The sequence below is a fragment of the Ictalurus punctatus genome, chromosome 9 (assembly GCF_001660625.3).
Source record: "Ictalurus punctatus breed USDA103 chromosome 9, Coco_2.0, whole genome shotgun sequence".
Lineage (NCBI taxonomy): Eukaryota > Metazoa > Chordata > Actinopteri > Siluriformes > Ictaluridae > Ictalurus > Ictalurus punctatus.
Window position 1 is genome coordinate 22,093,234 of NC_030424.2, and position 21,880 is coordinate 22,115,113.

At 38.1% G+C, this 21,880-nt stretch overlaps 1 long non-coding RNA gene across 1 annotated transcript; it reads left to right on the plus strand.

The window, feature by feature from the left end:
* Positions 1 to 664: 664 nt before the first annotated feature.
* Positions 665 to 21,535, plus strand: LOC128633573 (uncharacterized). The gene is made up of 2 exons (XR_008396992.1): positions 665 to 1,821; positions 21,411 to 21,535. It is a non-coding gene; the product is annotated as an uncharacterized LOC128633573 (long non-coding RNA).
* Positions 21,536 to 21,880: the final 345 nt, after the last annotated feature.

Consider the following 21,880-nt stretch of genomic DNA (forward strand, 5'->3'; position numbering starts at 1 on the left):
CAAATAATTTGACAACTAGTTTGTTTACAAATGGAATTAGGGTTATGTCCAGGGCTGCAACTAACAATTGTTGTGCAAGCTTTCAGTACCATTTTTTTTCTCGTTTATTTAAAATAAAATCCACAAACAGAGTTTTACAAATATAAACTTCAGACTAAAACCTTACACAACTGTTTCTCCAAATATACAAGATTGGAAAGAACCCAATACACACAGATATTCCATATTAATCTAGGGTATGGATGCACAAAAATCACTGAATTAAACTGCAGTCCTAAATTAATAATAAAAACTCACTTTCACTGCACCTTGTGGTTTCTGTTACTTACTGCCTTTAGGCATATTGTTTTACTAATGTTTACTTTTGATCGTACCATTTTAATGTGACATTACAGATCTTACTTGCACTCCCATTGAGTATCACTACATCTACACCATGAGTGAGGAGCAAAGAGGCCTTGTTACTAATATATCACTTCCATTGTAATAAACAGAATTGACACTGCAAGCACACAAATACAACATATAATGGCAAACTGGAATTAAACAGTCTTTTAAGCAACTCGCACCAGTTTCCCCAACCCCATGCACACAGTGAAGCGTTTTGAATATAAACATAAGTTTGTGCTCGTGCATCACTGTTGTGCTTCCGTGCTACACGAGCTCCACTTTGTAAAGTGTGCAGGTTACGGTCTTCTCCGCAGTGTTGAATATAAAATGCCCACTGCCTTAGAGGACTTGGAGGTCATACACTTTCTTCCTCAGTCACTTGACAACTAATTCGTCTAATGGTGACTGCGGTCGTATTGGGAATAAAAGGCAACTTTGACAAACAGTAAACTGAAGAAAGTCATAGGCATTGACTCTGGTGTATTCGGCTAAAGCTAGTGGTGTCACATTAAATGCGTATGATGTCATGTGCCACTGACTGGGAAACAGCTTACACTCCCGGTTAATAAAAAAAACACTTGTGTTCCATTTGAGATGATATTACCTTTCTAAAATTCATACACTAGATGTTAGAGAACATAGTGTAAGTGTATAGTACTTCTTTTGGGACACATCTTTAGTATTTACTCTGAAAGGCATGTTTTTGGAACTGAAGTAGCATAGTGAATAAATCCCCATGCCGCGGAGACCAACTAATTGATAATGAGATTCATTGAAAATGATTTTCATAATCGATTAGTTGTTGCAGTTCTAGTTATGTCCACTTTGCTTCGGCACGTAAACAACAACTTGATCAAAACATAATATGCATAACATTCAATGTGTAATAAAACACACTTAGGTAGCTAGCAATTAACTATGGTTTTCTGTATACTGGTTCCAGCTGGTTGGAAGGCTCCCCATTGGCATACCCAATGACAGAGTACATCACGTCAAGCCATTCCCTATTGGCTTCCCCCTCCTTCTCCCACCTTGGCTTTCCCCCTCATATAGGGCCTCTTGAACTTTAAAAAAAAAAAAATCTGCTGCATCCATGTTGAGGTCTTGCTTTCTGTCACAATTTCAAGGTGGAGAGAGATGCAAGTGCAGATTTCAAGTTTAATAAAATTCAAAGCAAATCACCAGAAGACACTATGAACACATGAAAATGAAAACAAACACAAATCAATGCCTACGAACCAAAAGAGCATAACATGGCAACAGAAACCAATTAAAGCAAGACAAAGAGTGCAATGCAAACTATGATGACACACACACACACACACACACAAGTACTCGTTAACATGAATGATAATCAGGTGCATGTGGTCATGTGAAGTCCAGAGTTCCTTTGGGATATCCATGACACAAACCTACAATTCACATCTTTAGGTATGTTTGTTAAACTAGCTTCTTGTTTACTTAACAGGATCTTTTCACCATTGTTTTGGTGAAATAGGTTTATTTTCTTCATGTACAGTATTATATCGATAGAAAAGTCTATGGTTTCCTGTTTTTTGGACAGAATGTAGCCACCCTGACAGTTTTTCCAGGCCACCACACAACTATTAAAACATTCAAAACGCTCAAACTTTTATTATTCACTAAGTCAATATCTAGTGTACAAACACTGTTTTAGTTACATGTTTTGTTTTAATTTTGTAGAAAGTAAGTTGTTAGGTTAATCTACTTTTTTAAATGAAATATCTTGCTTGAAAGGTATAATGTCTGTTTTAAAATAAAATGTCACTTGCTCTGACATTTAGTTTCCTAACAATGAAATGAATGCATTTTTAATCATGGCTCAAATGTATGTCCATCACTTACACAGCCAAGAGTTTCCCATGATATCCCCATTGTAGTGGTTCAGCTGGAATACACTGGCTGTCTGTGCTTTAGCAGAAGTGTTTAGCCAGAAGCAGTGACAGTGAGGCCCACTAGTATTTAGTGATTAATGCTGCATTGGTGTGGCTTTTGTCAGACATCAGGTCACTCCGACGCTCACTGGCCTGACTCCCAGACTTGTTTAGAACATCCGGCTGCATCTGCTCACTTTCTCATGTATAACAGTACTTATGACAGTACACCACTGTCCAGAACTCATATAACTCATCTGTGGTTTTATAGTTATTTTGAATTAAGCTGCATATTTTTCTTTCACTTTACTGGACTCACTTTAAGTACTCTATGTACTAGCAGTCACAATTCGGATATGTCTTCCTTGAAGTAGTTATATTGGGTTTATTATTGAGTTTTGTGCCGATGTTGCACTGGCTCAAGGCTTTGCTTCTTCACTTTCATGAACTGCAGCTGTTGCAGTGTTTTATGTAGCCTACTGACGACAGCATCTTTATAGAACCAGCTGTACAGACACTTCGCCGCCATCCAGTCTGACCACTATAAACTGCTCGTATTCATGTGTTAGGAATATTAACCTTGTGTCATATATTTGGATGACCGCTGCAAATAAATGAACATGTTGCTCAATAGTGCTAGTGTACTGATGTTCATTTGTATTCTGAACATGCTGATGCTTACAAAATGATCGTCAGTGTGTTTGTTCCTTCGAAGTAGTGATGCAGGCTTTAAGAAACGATCGCCAAAAAAACATTTTTGTGACAAACAGCCTAATTCCTGATTGCTCACTACAGCAAGATATACAACTGCTTACGCATAGCTCTGCAGAATCCTAATATAGATCAATGCACCTGAAATATGAATCATATTTAGTGATGTCCGACCAAAATTGATTTGGTGCAGTTTTGACCCTTCTGTTGATTTGTCCCTGTGGGGGAATCCAGTTGCTTGGAAACAGTAAGAGGCTCTTTTACTGGTTAGCTGAAGTACCCAAAGGCAGTCTAGAAGGATAATTTAGGTCATGTGTTATTTAAAAGGGTGATATCAGGGTTATGGACAGATCTGCAGAAGCAAAATACCCCAGAACACCTAATATTAACTATTAGCAATGATATATTTAGAGTAAACTGCTTTTAATACTCAAGAATAAAAAAGCCTAACATGCCATACAAATCTATGAATGTAAATCTGCATGCGCTTCTACTAATTAGTCTGTACAGGAGTCCACTGAGTTGTTTTATTTGTAATTTTTGCAGCCAAAAATGTGTGATATAGCTACGCTTTTTTCAAAATTTGCGATGAAACTTGTGGAGGTTTTTTTTTTGTTTTTTTTTTTTTGGAAAAGTACTTGAATTGGAGAAATTGCAATTGCACAAGATTATTTTGCACGGTCTTTCACAGTGATGTTTGTTGGTAAATGAGACCTTTTAGCTGTACTCATGTTCAACACATGAATCAAAGAGGACATGGCCCAAATCTGCAGAAAATCTACGATAATTTTGAAAAATTGCAAGTTCCTCCGAATATTTTGGCGTTTGCTTGATTTGGCATTCATTTCTGCAATCACAAAATCACAAACTCTTTGAGGGACTGACTAATTAAACTGCTAGTTAAAGGTTAGTAAAGTAGCTCACATTTTCCACCGACACAAATGTTTGCATCTGAGTTTCATTTTGGTTTGCCATTTACTAACAATTTAGCCAATATATCATAACAATCAAAATGAATTCATTCATTACTATCATAACGTAGCTAGCCAGCTAAGCACAGAATCTTCCAATAATTGTCATAGTTATAGTGCCAAAAGGGGCTGAACTACACTTCCCATCAGCCCCAGCATCACATGTCTCAATCGCACTCATTTTCACCTTGATTAGGACCTCTATATAAGTTCCTGTTTTTGAGCATCTCATTGTCAAGCTTTTGTTTTTGTGGTGTTCATGTGTTGTAGTGTGTGTGTCACAGTCTCTCTTACAGTCTGTAGTTTTTGCCTTGTGTCCTCTGTTCAGGTTTATTGTTCTTGTTTGCATGTACCCAGTTGTTGTGTTTGCACTTTGAATAATAAATTGTCCGCACTTGCATCCGCCTCCTCTACAAATCTTTGACAATAATTAGCATGTTGGATGTTAAATGTTCAAGCTGTAAAGCCTATTTCATGAGATCACCAAAGCAGTTGTGAGACTGTTTCTGTTTTAAATAGAAAAAAATATACACCAGTCTAAATAATTAAAATCAGCCATCCAAGAGGAGGTAACAATTCTTTTATGAATTTTATGAATATTAAGCAATGGTGTATTTAGAAACCAAGCAAGGTAGATTTAGAGCTGTATGTAGAGACAGAAAAGAGTTATGAGGGCATGTGTAAACTATGCTAAGTACAACACTGACAGCATCTACTTTTGTAACACTTACACTTAGAACATTCTTCAGCCTGGCGCTAATCTCTGTGCTTCACCGCACAACGGGAACAAGAGCAGGCTTTATTGGGGGGGAAGGAGGATGAGGAGAGACTGGGTTCACTTGGCATTGTGCCTACACTGCTTTTCATGCTAAAGTGGCTGTATCAGTCTCCTGTATTCTGACCCTGCAGAGGCCCCAGTGGTGTCTTGAAGCACAGCCCCATATGAGGCATGAAAGTGTCCATATTTATGCCCATATCTCAAATTTGAAAAGCATTCTGACGTTCTTTGCTTTACCCTGCAGTTTTTAAAGAGAAATATGAGAGTATGCCAAGCAAGTATAGATGAAAATACTGTTGTATGTGAACTGGTGTTTGTCTGGTGTACCATGTGACATAATGCTTTGAGACGTATGTTTTTAAAAAAAAAAAACCCAGACAGGTCCAGTAATAACAGCCAAGCAAAAACAATTGGACGTTTGTACTACTTAACACCAGGAAACTGGATGAAGAACAGACTCGCTGCTGACTGAAGACAGGCTGCTTTTGTTGTCAAAATGAAAAAGGCAAAGATAGATTTAATTACAGAACTCTGTTGAATAATGTCTTTTCTCTTATTTTCTGTCAGAGTCAGACCTGTTACATAAGCATATCATGCTCCTACTAAATAATCCCAAAAGCTTGGCTTTCACCAGATAAAATAAACAGGATGGGTGCTCTAAGAGGATTTTGACTAGAATCAGGAGACCATTTAGGCCACAACATAGTTTCAATTATTGGTCACATGATAGTTTTCCTGTAATGTAGACCACAAGGTACCATAGTAAGGCCAAGGTAAATTAAGGTTCTCATGAACAATAAGTAATCCATCCATCCATCCATCCATCTTCTACCGCTTACTCCTTTTCAGGGTCATGGGGAACCTGGAGCCTATCCCAGGGAGCATCGGGCACAAGGAGGGGTACACCCTGGACAGGGTGTCAATCCATCACAGGGCACAATACAATAAGTAATCTGTAGGTAAATTATTAGGCATAGTTTTTGGTTAAGGGGATATTTAAGACTCTATATGCTGGATAAGTATGAGAAAACAGATTAAGAAAAACTAAGCCATAAATCTGTTAATCATTAATGCCATTACTTGGCCCATCGGTGCAAATACTACATTATTATTGTCCAATACTTTTAACAGACAGGAATGCAACATGTAAATAGTCTTTCTGGGGTATTCAAAGGCATCTTGTTATCAAATTAGCCAACGTGACTACACACAGCAGACCAGGACATACTCCTGAGGAATTTCAAAGTGTCCAGAGAAAAACAGGAAACAGTCAAATAGAGTAAAGCATAGTGACTTTCATCCTGTTATGATCTTAGCCATGTTTTTGACCTCCTCACTTTAACATCTGTTTTCTTTTCTCTTATATACCGTATGACACAGACATTTTGTCACATACCAGACATTCATACCTGGTGTTTTAATAGTGATAAAAGAAGGCAAATCCCCGGCGATGGACTGGCACCCTGTCCAGGGTGTACCCCGCCTTGTGCCTGATACTCCCTGGGATAGGCTCCAGGTTTCCCCGTGACCCTGAAAAGGATAAAGTGGTACAGAAGATGGATAGATATTTATTACAATACCTCTGTCCATTCCATTTATGGCTACACACAACCTTATGGAAAGAAATCAGATCCTTTCAACATGCTCACTTGGCCTTTAAATCACACTGCCTGGCTCAGCATTAGCTGCTGTAGGGCAGTGCTGTGCCATAGGAATTGCAGGTCTTCTTTCTTGCCTGAGCAACTATTTAGCACAAGAAGGGTCAATAAAAAGATGAATAATGGATCACTTCTTTTTTTCTTGAGCCTCCTGACCTCATAAAGTTGCAGTGGTGGAAAGGGCAAGCACATAACATGTTGAAGGTCCTGGATGGAATGCCATTTATCTTTTCCCTGTTTCACAGAAATCAGTATTCAGTCTGAGGTTTCAGCTCTGTTCAGGCCTACAGTGTTTTCTCAACAAACCACCTTACACTACTTTGCTTGGTGTGAATTTTATGTGAATTTAAAAAATATACATTCCAATGTGCATATGACATTTTTTTTTAATCTCTCTCTATAATGAAAAAATACATGTACAATTTCACTTTAAAGATTAAAGTAATTATACTCACTCAATGAATTGATGATGCAGATATCATCAACATGTAAAATGGTGTATTGATAATGGGCCACACCATAAAGAGTTTAAAACCTGTTAAATTTTAAAACATTTGTATAATTTCAGTTCATTCAGAGTGCAGCTCTCATACAGCAAGGTTGTAATAGTTTAATATTATTGCAGCTTTCGTTTCTATAATTCCTCTTCTCTGTGGAATTATATTAAGTTTTGATTACCCTGCTGAAAAACTCGGTCAAATCACACACCAGCTGCAAAAACACCTGAGCTGGTCAGAGTGGCATACCAGCTGCCACCTGATAAGTCATTTTCCAACTTCCTTATCACTTGTCTAAAGTGAGCAATTAATTAGTTCCAGTAATTCGGCAACTGTTTCATTCCTGGTATATGTAATGTTATATTCAGTGTAAAGAACCTTAGTGGGTGCTTTACAATTTCATGAGCTTACACTCAATTCCAATAAGAGAGTCTAAAAAGGGAAAATGCTATTATAGGTTATAGACTTTAGTTGAAAATAAGAAATGACCCTATTTGTGTAATTAATGTCTCATATTATATAAAACATAAAAGAACCGATGACAGAAGTAGTCAGAGCATCTGCTTTATTTATAGGAATATAAAGTCAGTTTAACTGAAGGGATTAAAATCAAATCAATGCAGCTCTGACACTACAACCCCACCTCAACCACCCAAATGCCAGACGAACCATCTGGTCACCTACAACTTATAATTTGCTATGTAGGTAGGTAGGTAGGTACGTACGTACTGCTTTGTGGGAGTTATGATTGAGAGTTATTTTGCTTAGTGTTGTAGCTGGATCTTAGTGCTTTGCTTTATTCTTCATAGACCTATCTTGGGTAATGACTTTGGATTGTGTGTTCTTAACGGTCTCTGAGAGCTGTCGTTAGGTCCCACTTCCTGTTTCCTGACACCAGAAATTTCCAATACGTCTCATTCTCATTCACTGCAAATAAATTTGGCCATTTCAGTTATTATTACAGACAATGATTTAAGTTTTAATGAATTTAGTATTTTATGGAATTTGTGGTTTATGTTCTTAATTTAGATTTGCATTTTTAAAAATCAAAATACCTGCCAGCTTCCTTTCTTTTCGTCATGGTTGTAGCTTGTCCCCATTTAACGGCAGTCTCGTCTGTGTGGGACTACAAACAAAGCTGGGAAATGGCTGACCCAGGCTTGTTTTTTTTTTGTTTTGTTTTTTTACTGGACTCCACAGCTGTCATCGGCACAAATGTTTTGAGGCCCGCTTCCGCTCTGGCCCAGCTTTGAAAAGCTTTTTTTTTTTTCTTTCTGAGGGGGAAATCCTGGTTTATAACTGAAAACAAGAGCAGTGTTATCCATAGAGATTCTATTTTGTGTCTCTGGATTAAGTATAAGTTCACTGAAAAAGATTGAATGTTTTTGTGGGCATATATGCAAGAGAAATCTACCACAAAGCAGAGCAGCAGCCATATTAATTGAATATTGATTGCAGTTTTGTGGTTCCCTGTTTACCAATGCATTTCAATGGCCAATGCATTTAATCTGTTCCGTCAATGCTGGTTGCAAAACCTTGGTACCGCATATCAAGAGCTTTCTCCTTATGAGTCATTTAGATAAAAATATAATAAGGTTTAATTGGACTTGCAGATCAAGAAGGATTTTCAAGAAGATATAGTAGGTACTAGAGAAACCTGTGTCCTGCACAATACTGTATGAGGCATTATTAATCATCACGAATAATTATATGAAAAGAAGAACTGCCTGTTGTTTTGTGGACATTGTAGAGAATTACAGTGTATTTTATTTATTTTTTCAAATATATGATATATCCAGTCTAAGAAGTGGGGCACATGGTGGCTTAGTGGTTAGCACGTTTGCCTCACACCTCCAGGGTCTGGGGCTTGAGTCCCGCCGGGGCCATGTGTGTGCGGAGCTTGCATGTTCTCCCCGTGCTGTGGGGGTTTCCTCCGGGTACTCCGGTTTTCTCCCCCAGTCCAAAGACCTGCATGGTAGGCTGATTGGCGTGTCTAAAGCGTCTGTAGTGTATGAATGAGTGTGTATGTGATTGTGCCCTGCGATGGACTGGCACCCTGTCCAGGGTGTACTCTGCCTTGTGCTCCAGGTTCCCCGTGACCCTGAAAAGGAGTAAGCAGTAGAGGATGGATGGATGGATCCAGTCTAACAATAATTGTAATTATGTTTTTTTTTCTTATTAGATATTACACACTGATTTTATTTGTTTGTCACACAGAGCTTAATTAATTCTTTAATGCTGTAAAGTAAAATCACTGTGATTTCCAAGCTGCTGATGCCCCACACTTGAGTTTTATTTATTACAGGGGTGTCCAATCTTATCTAGAATGGGCCGGTGTGTGAGTGCAGGTTTTCACACCCGAGTCTATTAAAAGCCAAGCTCAACTCATTAAAAATATGGAATCAGCTGTGGCTCCTGCTTGATTTAATTGAAAACCTGCACCCACACCGGCCCTTTGTGGATAAGTTTGGACGCCCCTTATTTAGAAGGATGGATCCACTTTCCAGGTATTAATTAAATTAATATAATCCTCAATCTATTAATGAATAATTCTGGTTGAAATGTTTTGTATTTTAACCATTCAGTTTCGCTAAACATATGTTTGTGCTTGATCTATAAATATTAGTGGCCTTGACTGTGGACTGTTTTGTGCAGTGAATCATAAGAGCATATAATCAGCTCCCTTATAGCCTATAAATGTTCACTGTGCTTGTGTGTGTGTATATATGTGTGTGTGTGTGTGTGTGTGTGTGTGTATATTTATATATATATATATATATATTTGTATTTGTATATTTATATTTAATATATATATATTTATTTGTTTGTTTGTTTGTTTATTTATTTATTTTTTCAGGGATCTTTCATTCCCTGAATGATCACCTTTTGTTGTTTTTCTGTCTGTCTCCTGTCTGTGTGGAATTTGTGCCAGTTACGATAGCAGTCTTTGAGAACAGGAAATGTGCGGTAGGATCACGCTATGCCCCATATAAGGAAATCTCTAAAGGGGTCAACAGCACCATCACTTTCAGTGTGTTTGTGTGCGTGTGTGGTGTGACTTTGTGCTGTGTATGAACAGTAAGTCTGTTTGACGTGGGTTCAGATTCATCCCTCATAATTTGACCGCAGAGGTGCCTCTCTACACCACAATGGTATGTCAAGCTCATCTGAGCTTGAAATGTGACACTATTGGAGTCACCAAAAAAGCACTTGATACACACACACACACACACACACACACACACACACACACACACACACACCAAGTTCAGTTTACTCTGAATACTAACGACCGTTTAATCATTTAGGTGTCTGCTTTAATGCTGTTAGTAGTTTATTTGGTTGTGTGTGGATTCTTTTAATAATTCTGAATTCTTTGAAAAGTGACAAAATAATTCCCCCAATAGCTGATGAAGGTTTAATCTATCATGTTTTTTCTGCTTCACTGTTTGTCTGACATTGTCTGACAGTAGTGAACATGATGTACTTAGACTGGGCAGATACAGGAACTAACAGGGCAGCTACAGGGGAAAATACAAGGTGTACATGATGCCAGTACCGCAGCCTGACTCCTGCTGTGCAGTTCACCAAACAATAGAATACATGTGTGCCATGGACTCCTGAAGAATACACGGATACGATGAATAAGATCAGAGGGCATGGTTAATTCTTTCTTTAGGATGTAGCACACAGAAAGGCAGTGCAACACAAACACACCCCACCTAAACCAAGTCTGGCAAGTCAGTCTTTCAGCTGCTATTTGCATTAGGTACGATTTACACTGAAATATTGGTCAGACATAATATAAAGGTTTACCTTGTAACTGCTCTCAGAGTTTATATGACAGTGAGCAATATGTAGCAGAGTTATTCTGTTTTCTGAGATTCACTAGTGTGTTTTATAGGAAAAAGCAATGGTACATAACTTTAAAATATAATTAGGACATTTTTAAACTCTGAGTAGCAGGTGAAAAAAAAGTAATTACACTTGATGAGTACATTTTTCATCTTCACCCTGCTATTTTCACAAGGATTAAAAAAGAAGAAGAAAAAAACAGTAAAACAATAGAACAAAGTACTAGTCAAAAACACACTGTTCCCAAACCTTCAGCATTTGTGAGGATGTTATTTTATTTTTTTAATCAACATTTCTAAAATTTTGATCTTCAATGGTTCAAGAACAAGTTGGTCAGATGAAGTTGACGGCATGAATCTAGTGCCAAAGAACACCCCCTTTTGGTGTGCATATATTCTGTCATCTGGTGTACCATATATTAATAACAGATATAATGAGTCTTTATTGGTCACATATACAGTAGAGCACAGTGAAATTGCACAGTGAAGCTTGTCAGGAAGCTGGGGTCAGAGCGCAGGATCAGCCATGATGCAGCGTCCCTGGAGCAGAGAGGGTTAAGGGCCTTGCTCAAGGGCCCAACAGTGGCAGATTGGCAGTGCTGGGGCTTGAACCCCTTACCATCCGATCAGTAACCCAGAGCCTCAACTGCCAAGCCACCACTGCCCCTATGCAGTATATTCATATGTGTACAGTGCTGTGAAAAAGTATTTATGATTTCTGTGACTTGCTGGACAAGTAGTTACTGTGCTCTTGGAGGAATCTGGGGAGGTCGGTCACTTCTGGGAAGGTTCACTACTATGCTGAGTTTTTCCATTTGGAAATAATGTCTCTCACTGTGGTTCTTTGGAGTCCCAGAGACTTTGAAATAGGTTTGTAACCCTTCCCACACTGATGTATTTCAATCACCTTCTTCCTCCTCATTTCTGGAATTTCTTTCAATTTTGGCATAGTGTGTTACTGGGTAAAACCTTTTAACCAAATTCATGCTGTTGAAAAAGTTCTATTTAAGTGTTGATTTGATTAAACAGGGTTTGCAGTAATCAGACCTGGTTGTGTCTAATCCAGCTGAACCCCATTAAGACTGCAGTTTCATAGATTTGAGGAATTAGTAACTATGGGGGCAAATACATTTTCACACAGGCCCAGTTGGTATTGTATAACTTTTTTTGCTTTACTAAATGATGTTTTGGTAGAGAGGAGTCAGTCCATGTGAAAGGTTTTGAAGATACTTTGAAGATTTGAAGATTCAGGGTAACTGACTACTACCAGGAACACCCACAACAATGGTTTAAAAATTAACACAAGTATATAAATTTCTCACAGGATTAAGATGTTTTTCACCTATGTGTTTCACCTAAATTGGCAGCTTCTGTCCTAGCAGGTGTTGAATATAGTGCAGGTCACATCAGACAAGTGTGTGAAAAGTCTTGATGCAGCCTTGATGCACGAGATCGATAGGTAAGTTGCTTTTTTGGGGGGGTGTCTGCCAAATTAGTAAATGTATATCTACAATGTACGTATCAACGAACTAAAAACTGGAACTGTGATTCTTCATATCACCAAGTGAATATACCGACGTGTATTAGGAATTCTAACACAATTCTGTACATTGTACACACAGTCAAAGCAATAGATTTAATGGTATGAGTCTTGCTGAAGCAATGTAATGCATAGTAATGAAGGGACATAAACACACACTCTCTGAATGCATGCTCCAAGGAGTGTTCCTCAATTTATTCCAGACAACACACATGCACAGAATCTCGACATGACTCATGGACCCTTTTTTTTGTTCAGTTCACTTTAACAGGCCTGGAGTCTAAAACTAGCAGAGCTCATTAAAGACAGACAGATGTAGGTCAGTTCACTTACCGAAGAAATGAGAGAGAGAGACCTCACAGGAGTAACACTTCCCAACATCACTATCAGTTTAATACTGCATTACAACTTTTCAAATCTCAAACTGATGATTGCATTGATAAGTTTAGAACACTAATGGAAAACACTGCATTCAGAAAACAGTGGCATGGTAAATATAGTAAATATAGCTACTGTAATTTGTTTGATGATAGAGCTAATGTACTCTTTGACTAATACCATTAACTAGCCTTGTTCTTTTGATAGTACACTCATTCAGCTGACACTGAACCTCTTGCAACTTCAGATTAGCATTCCACACTTTACATTTCTTATGTATGCAAAAGAGGCTAAGCTGTATGAAATGAGAGGAATTTGATGAATGAGGCATTGTCATGGCAAAAAAGACACTGGAATCGCATTGAAACTGAACAAAAGCAGAGGACTGGCCTCAAAAGCTCACTGGGTGTTTTGTAATGAGTTTTTTGTATTCTGGTGAAGCAGCGGCTGAGACGTGAATGGATCTGAACTGGTGTGTGACAAATAAGCTGTGAATCATGGGAGCAAGCTCATCCATGAGTAATGCGAAAATGTAGGCCAGGCCTATAGGCCAGTGTAGACACTCTACTGTGTCTGAGGAACGAAGTTCAAACATGTTTATGATTAGTGAGAAAAATGTGTGTGGTGACCTTAAATTTCAACTATAAAAAGGTCTAAAAACTGAACTGAAATATGAATATTCACTTTTTTGCAGGGTTAAAGCATTTTAAAGTCTAGTTGCACCCAAAAGTGAAAAAAAAAGAGAAATTGCATTTAAAGATTTCATTCCACATCTACATTTATAACCTAATCTACATTACTGCCAGATTTGAAAGAATAATGCACTTATTATTCTTTCACTGAGATTATCAGCATCATCCATGTCAGTCTCTGTCTCTTCACCTGAGGTAGAAGTCACTCGGGACATTCAAACACAAGCTCATTCTCATCTATTCACTCAACCGACATCTGCTCACGCAAACATTGAGTAAATAATCACTGTTTAATTTAGTCACTTCTTTTCTTTTGTCTTTTTTATTAGGTCACATTGAAAAACTTTGCCCTCTGTCATACAGAGTGTGTTAGAGCTTTTCTCGGTTTTAATGATAATCAGTTCAGGAGCATCGTAGACATTTTGATTAGGCTTATGTCAATTTCACTACAGCAGATAGCTCTGCAACAACATGCTCAAAGTGTGCTATTCTTTGTCTGAGGAAATGACACTTAGCTAGCAAGGTTGTAGGCACCTTTAGGCAGACTGACTGCATTTACTGCTGCTTTTGTTAAACTGGCTCTTTACCCAACATGATCTTAGGCAGATGCCAAAGCATTCTTAGAAAGTATTTCCACATTGTTTTGGTAACTTATATTTGTTTTCTTGCAGATGTCAAAGAATATTATTGGCAAAATAATTTTGCCAATTTTTTACCGTTTTGGTAAACAATGTTTTTTTTCATCATTGTCTTTGGCTGTTTTCCAGAATTTAACCACTCCGATATCTGATAGATTTCTCACATGAATATTTATTTACATATCAACAATCCTGAAGTCAAGCTGTTTGAAACTAAATTATAACAAGTTAAATATGTTTATAATGAAAATGTTTTGAAGAAGGCTCTCTCTTACAGTTTGGAAAGTGGCTGTGGGAATTTGTGACTGTTCTATTACAAGAGCATTAGTGAATTTTGCGCACTGATGTCAGATGAGGGGGTCTGGCACACAGTCAGCATTCCAATTCATCCCAAAAGTGTTCAGCAGGGTTGAGGTCAGGGTTCTGTGCAGGCCACTCGAGTTCTTCCTCTCCAACCTTGAAAACCATGTCTTCATTAACCTTGTTTTGTGCACAGGTACAACATGCTGGAACAAGTTTAGGCCCTTTAGTTCCAGTGACAGGAAATCTGAATGTTACTGCTTACAAAGCTATTCTAAACAATTCTGTGCTTTGAACTGTGTGGCAACAGTTTGGGGAAGATTGTCAGGCGTCCACATACTTTTTGCCGCGTAGTGTACATTAGTAAACAAGATTCCAGCCATCTGATTCTGAGCTCAGCAAAGTGGATAAGTAGCTGTGTTGTAATTTCAACAAACCAGATCAGACTGGATCCATCAACATTACTCATTTAACAGTGTCTACCACTGCTGGATTAACTGCACATGTGTTTTTATGACAAAAATACCTTTCACACTGCTCATCCATATCCGTCTTCCAGATAGTCTCTTCAGATTGCAAAACAAACTGAGAATGAGCAGCTTGGTACACGTATCACATTGGTGAAATTAATCTTGTTGATAGATGTGTTGGATGTTCTCAAAGAAAAAAACTGGCATACTTGAAAATGAGAGCTACAATTACATTGACATTTACATGTATTCAATTATCAGATGCTTTTATCCAAAGCCACTTACAAATGAGGAAATACAAGCAAAAGAGCTAGTTTTATTTTGTTGGTGAAGTGAATGTGTGACACTCTTTAAAACACAGAAGCATGATTTCAATAAATGTAACAATGCCAGAACTGTTCTGAGTTGATTCAATTAGATTTATGAGACACTCATTTCAGCTAGATACATAACCCTCTATTCATACCCTGTTTCAATAAATCATTAATGCTTTATGAAGCTTAGCAGTTCCTTTAACACTATGGTTGTTATGGTGTTACCACTCACCTTTACATAATACCTAATAAAATGCTATTTTTATTTTTTTTTGCTCAGCACTGCCTTTCCTCACAGCCACTCCCTCTTTGTGAAAGCCATGTGAAAGTTTCAAACCATACCACCCCTAGCCATGACTCAAATTTGTGCTATTTTTAGAGGTTTATCTATTTTCTAATCACAATGCTGAACCCTGAAACTGATCATTCATTATCGCAAAGGAAAAAGGGAAGAAAATGTATTCATTTGTCAGTATCTTAATCAGGCCTGAGAACATCTCCTTCAGTCATGCAGTAATTTTGGCTGTTTCCCAGACTCCGATAAAGCTTGTTCCAACTCCACTCAGAAGGGCTATTGAAGAACACTGTGCAGATTCTTGCCCCAGGTTCAGTCATGTGTTTGCAGACTTATGTTTTAATCAGCAACGCTGTATCCGAGACAGGGCGTTTTTGATTCCTCCTCCATGGAGTTGGTGTATAAATCTCTGGAATGTTCAGCCCTTTATAAATCAATCCTATAAACCTGTCCTAGCAAGCTATCAGCAGCCACATTAAACATTTGACATTCTCTGAAGGTACAAACTGTAAAATAGACATTACTAAATGTATTACGATGAATGGATGCAGATCAGAAACACCATGTTTATTTGTTAGACATATCGATATGGATAATGATATCATTTTCAGTAAATTACTTCATCAGAGCTGAAAAATAATACATAGATATGTGATTTTAATACAAAAGCACACAGACATAAAAGCATGCACACATGGACATGCGTAAATATTTGCAAACTATCACACCTTGCCTGAACACACATGATAAAGAGCAGGAAATTCCAAGCTTAATACCCCAAGGGTCCCATTCTCGCAACCTTTCTATTTAAAGTGTTATAAACACTTCACCAAAAAATGTACCATGGCTTTTGTGTATCTTGCTCATCTCTCCCCCCTCCACACACACACACACACATTTGAGTACAGGAATGGACTTAAAAAAAAATACTACACAGTGGTGACTGGCATTGCTCTGTTCTTGCTTGGTCTCGAAACAAACAAGCTTGGAGACCTTCCCAAGTGAGTCATTCATTAGGCCAATGACCTCAGAGCACAGATTTGGCTGGAAGAAGTGTTTATCTAGCGTACAGATCAGAACTCTTCCCCGAACTCCCATCCACCAGGGAATGCTGTACAGTTCCTCCAGCTCTTTCTATCTCTGTGCTTACTCAAGCATGTTGCAACTGTCTCTGATTCTTGTCCACCAGTCCTGTACAAATATGACTAACAAACAATTACGACTGTCTAGATGGACTGAGCTTGAAGTGACATCAGTTGTTTTGAATGATGCTTCCTGTTTATAGAGAAATGTCATTTGCGTAGGTCTAACTGGAGGTCTGGGTCTTTGTCTTTTCAATGCCAAACCTCTAAAAGGTGAGAATTAAACATAATCAAGAACATAAGTCACTTTCTGTAACCAAGTTACGTAACCTCCACTTCTGTTTTTGGGGGGGGGGGTTTGGTTTTGTTGTTTGTTTTTTTGGGTTTTTTTTTTGACCACTCAGGCAGAATTGTATATTTTATATATGGAGAATTTTATCCGGGCTGAAGGGCATGGATTTCTCTACAAAAGGGATTACTGAAATTCATGAGTTATTAACATCTGCATGGTCACACTTAAAGCCATACACTTAAATCTCTCAGTTATGTCCATTCGCCACTAGCAACTATTTTGGCTATAAAACACCTATGAAAACAGTCCCATTTTCTTTTAGACAAGTGTCTTGAAAGCTGGATAAACTGCAATTAGTGTGACCAAAAATACAGGATAGACTTCAGATCTACTGCCACTCTGACCAGGATAAAGCTATGGTCAGTAGTTATTTTTGCTAGAAAGCTAGCTATCATTACGTAACCTACTGCTAGCAAGATTGTTAGAACTTAGTTACTGAATTAGCTAATATAATGCTTAGTTTAGGTTTGGCTAGCTTGCTAGCAAGCTTGGCAAATTATTAACATTAAAAATACTTTACAGAGATAACTTCAGCTAAGCTAACTATTATAGTCTATTAAATTGGTGGACTAGCTATAGCCCACTGTGTGGCCAGTGTTGTTTTCTATTTGTGCACAAATAGACACTGTTGAAGGTATGTAGACGGCTGTGCTTACTTTTTCTGTATCTTAACACTGTGGAAAAGTGTACTAATGTAGGATAAGGATTAAGTAATCAGACCTCCTCTATGGTGCTGCTGATTCAGAACAATGGTCTCTCGTCAGACTTTTATTTTAGGTTTCATCTCTAAGTGCTTCCTGCAGGTTTCCTGTGTAATATTAGGTGATGAGTGTAGCTGTCATTTGTTGGTGCTTGCAGCAGATTTGTGAAGATTTCACCCCTACAGCTCATATCCTGTCATTGTGTAAAATCGGTATTTTCCCCTTTGGAAAAATACACACAACACTATGTATGCTCTTTATTCCATCAAATACAACAAAGGATAGAAACGCTATATGATTATACGCACGTGTGTGTGTATGTGTACAATAAAATATATATTAATATTGTCGGTCATATTCTGTGCCTATTTTGCACTTGCTATGCACAAATACATGATCTCCCATCAGTTAATTTGTGTTGTATGATTCCTGTGTAACTATGGGATTTGGATTTGCAGACTAACTCTTTGTAGCCGATTTTTTTCCCCGCATTCGCTTTGATGAGTACCCCAGTGACATATGGCCCAGAGACAGACAACAAAATAAACAAGGCTAAAATACATGAATAAATCAATAAATTCACCCTTTCCTCCAACCAAACTAGTCAGCCCACACACTTCCCTTTGAGCTATCCCATCATCCTCCCCTGAGCTCTATCCATGTGCCTCTTCTCTTTGATGGCCTAGATTTTTGCCCCCTATTCACCCAAGAGAATACAAAGATTTCAGGAAGAAAATGCTACACTCCATACTGCTCAGATGAAAAAATGCAGTAATCAGACTTCCAATATAAAGGATGTAGCTCTGTGTGTTTTTAAAAGCCTTGACAGGCTCTAACTGCTCTTACTGATAGGAGGATGCATAATAGATCAGTCAACTGGCACTCAACAGCATTAAGTAGGTCATCTATTTTTATTTCATTTTTTATTCAACTCTGGTGATTCTGCCCAGCAACAAGACGTTTTACACTGTGGTTCCAATAAAAAAATTATATGGAATTTCTTGGAAGGCGTATACAATTAGGTGCTATGTAACATTCAGAGGTAAAGCTGTAACTTAAAGTTTTCCGGTAGTTTCATTGATGGTGCACTATAACTGGGAACAGTTTCTCAATAATGTGACAAGCTGCATTTTTGTCTTACCCACCAAGGCACCAGAACTTTGGCATTTATTTAGCCCCAAAATAGTCAAGTCACGTGAGTTTTTATTGCCATTCCTCTGTATAGCTTGTATAAATTGGAACAAAATGTTGTTTCTTCAGGACCATGGTGCAACACAGAACAGTATGCAAGATGACGTAAAGTGCAAATACACAACAGTATGAGATGATTGCCAGGCAATAAATGCAGACAACATGGGCAGTAAACTATAGTAACTAATGTAGCAGCACAAGTGTAGCAGCAGTATTGACGGTAAAAATGAGTTTCATAATGTAAAAGTGACTACTGCAGCTTTGTAAAGTGTGGTGTGCAATGGTACACAGTGAGTCATACTGGGTTAGGTGTTTGACTAGCCCGGTGAGCGTTTGGAGGCAGTAATCTGTTGAGTAATCTGACTGCCTCAAGAAGAAACTGTTGTGGAGTCTGCTGGTGGTGGCATGGGTGCTCGGTACCTTCTGCCAGATGGCAGGAGGGTGAAGAATTCATGGTATGGGTGAGTGGGGTCGTCCGCAATAGTGATGGCTTTGCAGATGCAGTGGTTGTTGAGTGAGGTGTCGATGGTGGGTAGAAAGCCTCCGATGATCCTTTCAGCTGTCCTCACAATTCGCTTTATAGTCTTGCTGTCGGAGGCTGTATAGTTCCCGTACCACACAGTGAGACAGCTGGTCAGGAGGCTCTCTATCGTCTGTCTGTAGAAGGTGGTGAGTATTGGCGGGGGGAGTTTGACGTTCTACTTGCTGAAAATAGTTGTTGAAAATTGGACTTTGTTTACTCTGTCTGATTTGATCCAAATTTATCCCAAGATGAACATCTGGATTAATTTGATTAGTTCTAAAGTTACAGCCTGTTTAGTATGAAATTCCCTCTTTTTGTTTCCATGGACTGAAGTTCCTCACGGCTCTGTGGTGGTGTGGCATGAAAGTCTGTTGATGTTGTCTGGCTTTTACGACTCAAGACTTGCAAGAAAATTTTAAAGGGCTTTTTTTTTTTTTCCCCAGACAATGCTCCTGGACGGTCTGGCATATGTATCTGGCATGTCAATAAATACTTTATTGGTACTTTTTGTCAAGTGTCTCATTTTGAGAGTAATTATGAATATAATATAATGATATAATAATAGAATGAATATATATATATATATATATATATATATATATATATATATATATATATATATATATATATATATATATATATATATATAAAATCATAAATTCATGGTTGAAATTAGGTTGAATTCATGTCTCTGAAACAGCCCGAAAAAGACGGCTTTTCACCTTTCACTTTTCAACCAACGTTGTTGAGACTTCAAAATTGTCTTTTCAACATCTTTTCATTGAGTTTTTGCTGGGTGGGTACTAACTTCAAGAGAGTGACAGCCAGTGGCTGGTAAGGGAACAACTGTTTATACCTGTCATAATGTGAGTACTGGAACTAATTTATTTAGTGGATATTAGCAAATTGCTTTGGAATAAGAGGAATACCAGGAATACTTTGGGATATCAGGCCACATTACACCACCCAATCGTTGATTATTTTCTTAACAGCATGCTCCATGATATTTTATTCCTTACTTATTATATACTGTATATGTTATCACATGATAAGGATGAGCTTGAGCATAAGTTCTCAGGTCAGTATTGGCATCAGGAAGGAAAAAAGTACCATGTAAATACCATTTTATTTTCCTTTACCCAATAAATGTACTTATCTTTTGCTATTGTAATAAGAATACAAAGAGGTGAAATCATATCAGGGAGTATTGTATCCTATTATAGGGTGGATACGATTTGTCACCCTTTCCTTTGTTGGGTCTGTTACATTGTTTTAATTTCCACATTTACAAATGGAAAAATAATGATGCCTGTTACAACACAAAAGTGGCATCACAATGTAAAAGCATTTCTAGGTCATAATGTTGCATCATCATCACCAACACTGTATTTGTATTGTATTTTATATTTATATTAGTTGCATCATCAGGATGAAAACCTTCAGTGTCTTGCAAGAATGTTCTCCACATGTTTGAAGCAACTGTGATTTGGCCTTAAGCATGGTAAACGAGCCTGGGCATGTAAAATAGTCTAAAGAGCAACCCTGAACTTTCATGTGCTAATGAGTTCAAGTTTAAGTTCAAATTCAAGGGACTTTTTTGTCATTTCAACCATATAGAGCTGATACAGTACACAGTGAAACGAAACGACGTTCCTCCAGGACCATGGTGCTACATAAAACAGCACACTAACCACATGAGACGACACGGAACTGAATAAGATCTACACATTTTTACATAAAGTGCACATGCAAACGTGTTCTAACACAAGACAGTACAGTACTACTAAAACAGGATAATAAGCACAGTGATAATGTAAGTGACAGTGTAGCTCCGAACAATACACAGTTTTAATGTGAACGTGTCCGAAAAAACAGAAGATAGGTGCCAAAGAGTAAGGATATAATTTAAAAGGTGTAAATGTAAACATAACATGCTATGACAGAGTATTCAGCAGATTAGCTCATACCAAATATGGACATAGCAGTTATTACAGTAGCAAACAGGAAAGTGTATAATAGTGACAATAAATTAAATATCTTTTATAAGTACATTAGTAGCAAAAATGCAATAGAGTCAATACAGGAATGTGCAAATATTACAATGGGAGTGGGATGGTGTTCAGTTCAGAGTGTGTGTGTGTGTGTGTGTGTGTGTGTGTGTGTGTGTGTGTGTGTGTCAGTCCAGTCTCTGAGTATTGAGGAGTCTGATGGCTTGGGGGAAGAAGCTGTTACACCGTCTGGCCGTGAGGGCCCAAATGCATCATTACCTTTTTCCAGACGGTAAGAGAGCGAAGAGCGTGTGAGGGGTGTGTGTGGTCATCCACAATGCTTGTGGCTTTGCGGATGCAGCGTGTGGTGTAAATGTCTATGATGGAGGGAAGAGAGACCCCTCTGAGCTGTCCTCACTATCCGCTGCAGGATCTTGCAATCTGATGAGGTGCAATTTCTGAACCAGACAGTGATGCAGCTGCTCAGGATGCTCTCAATAGTTCCTCTGTAGAATGTGGCGAGGATGAGGGGTGAGGGATGGGCTGAGGAGAGCACAAACAACTGCTCACCAAATTAGCAATGCGGAAGTATCAGCTTTAACACTCAAATGTTGATTAAATCTGATGAGTAAAGGTCTGCAGGAGGTCTCACATCTACTATA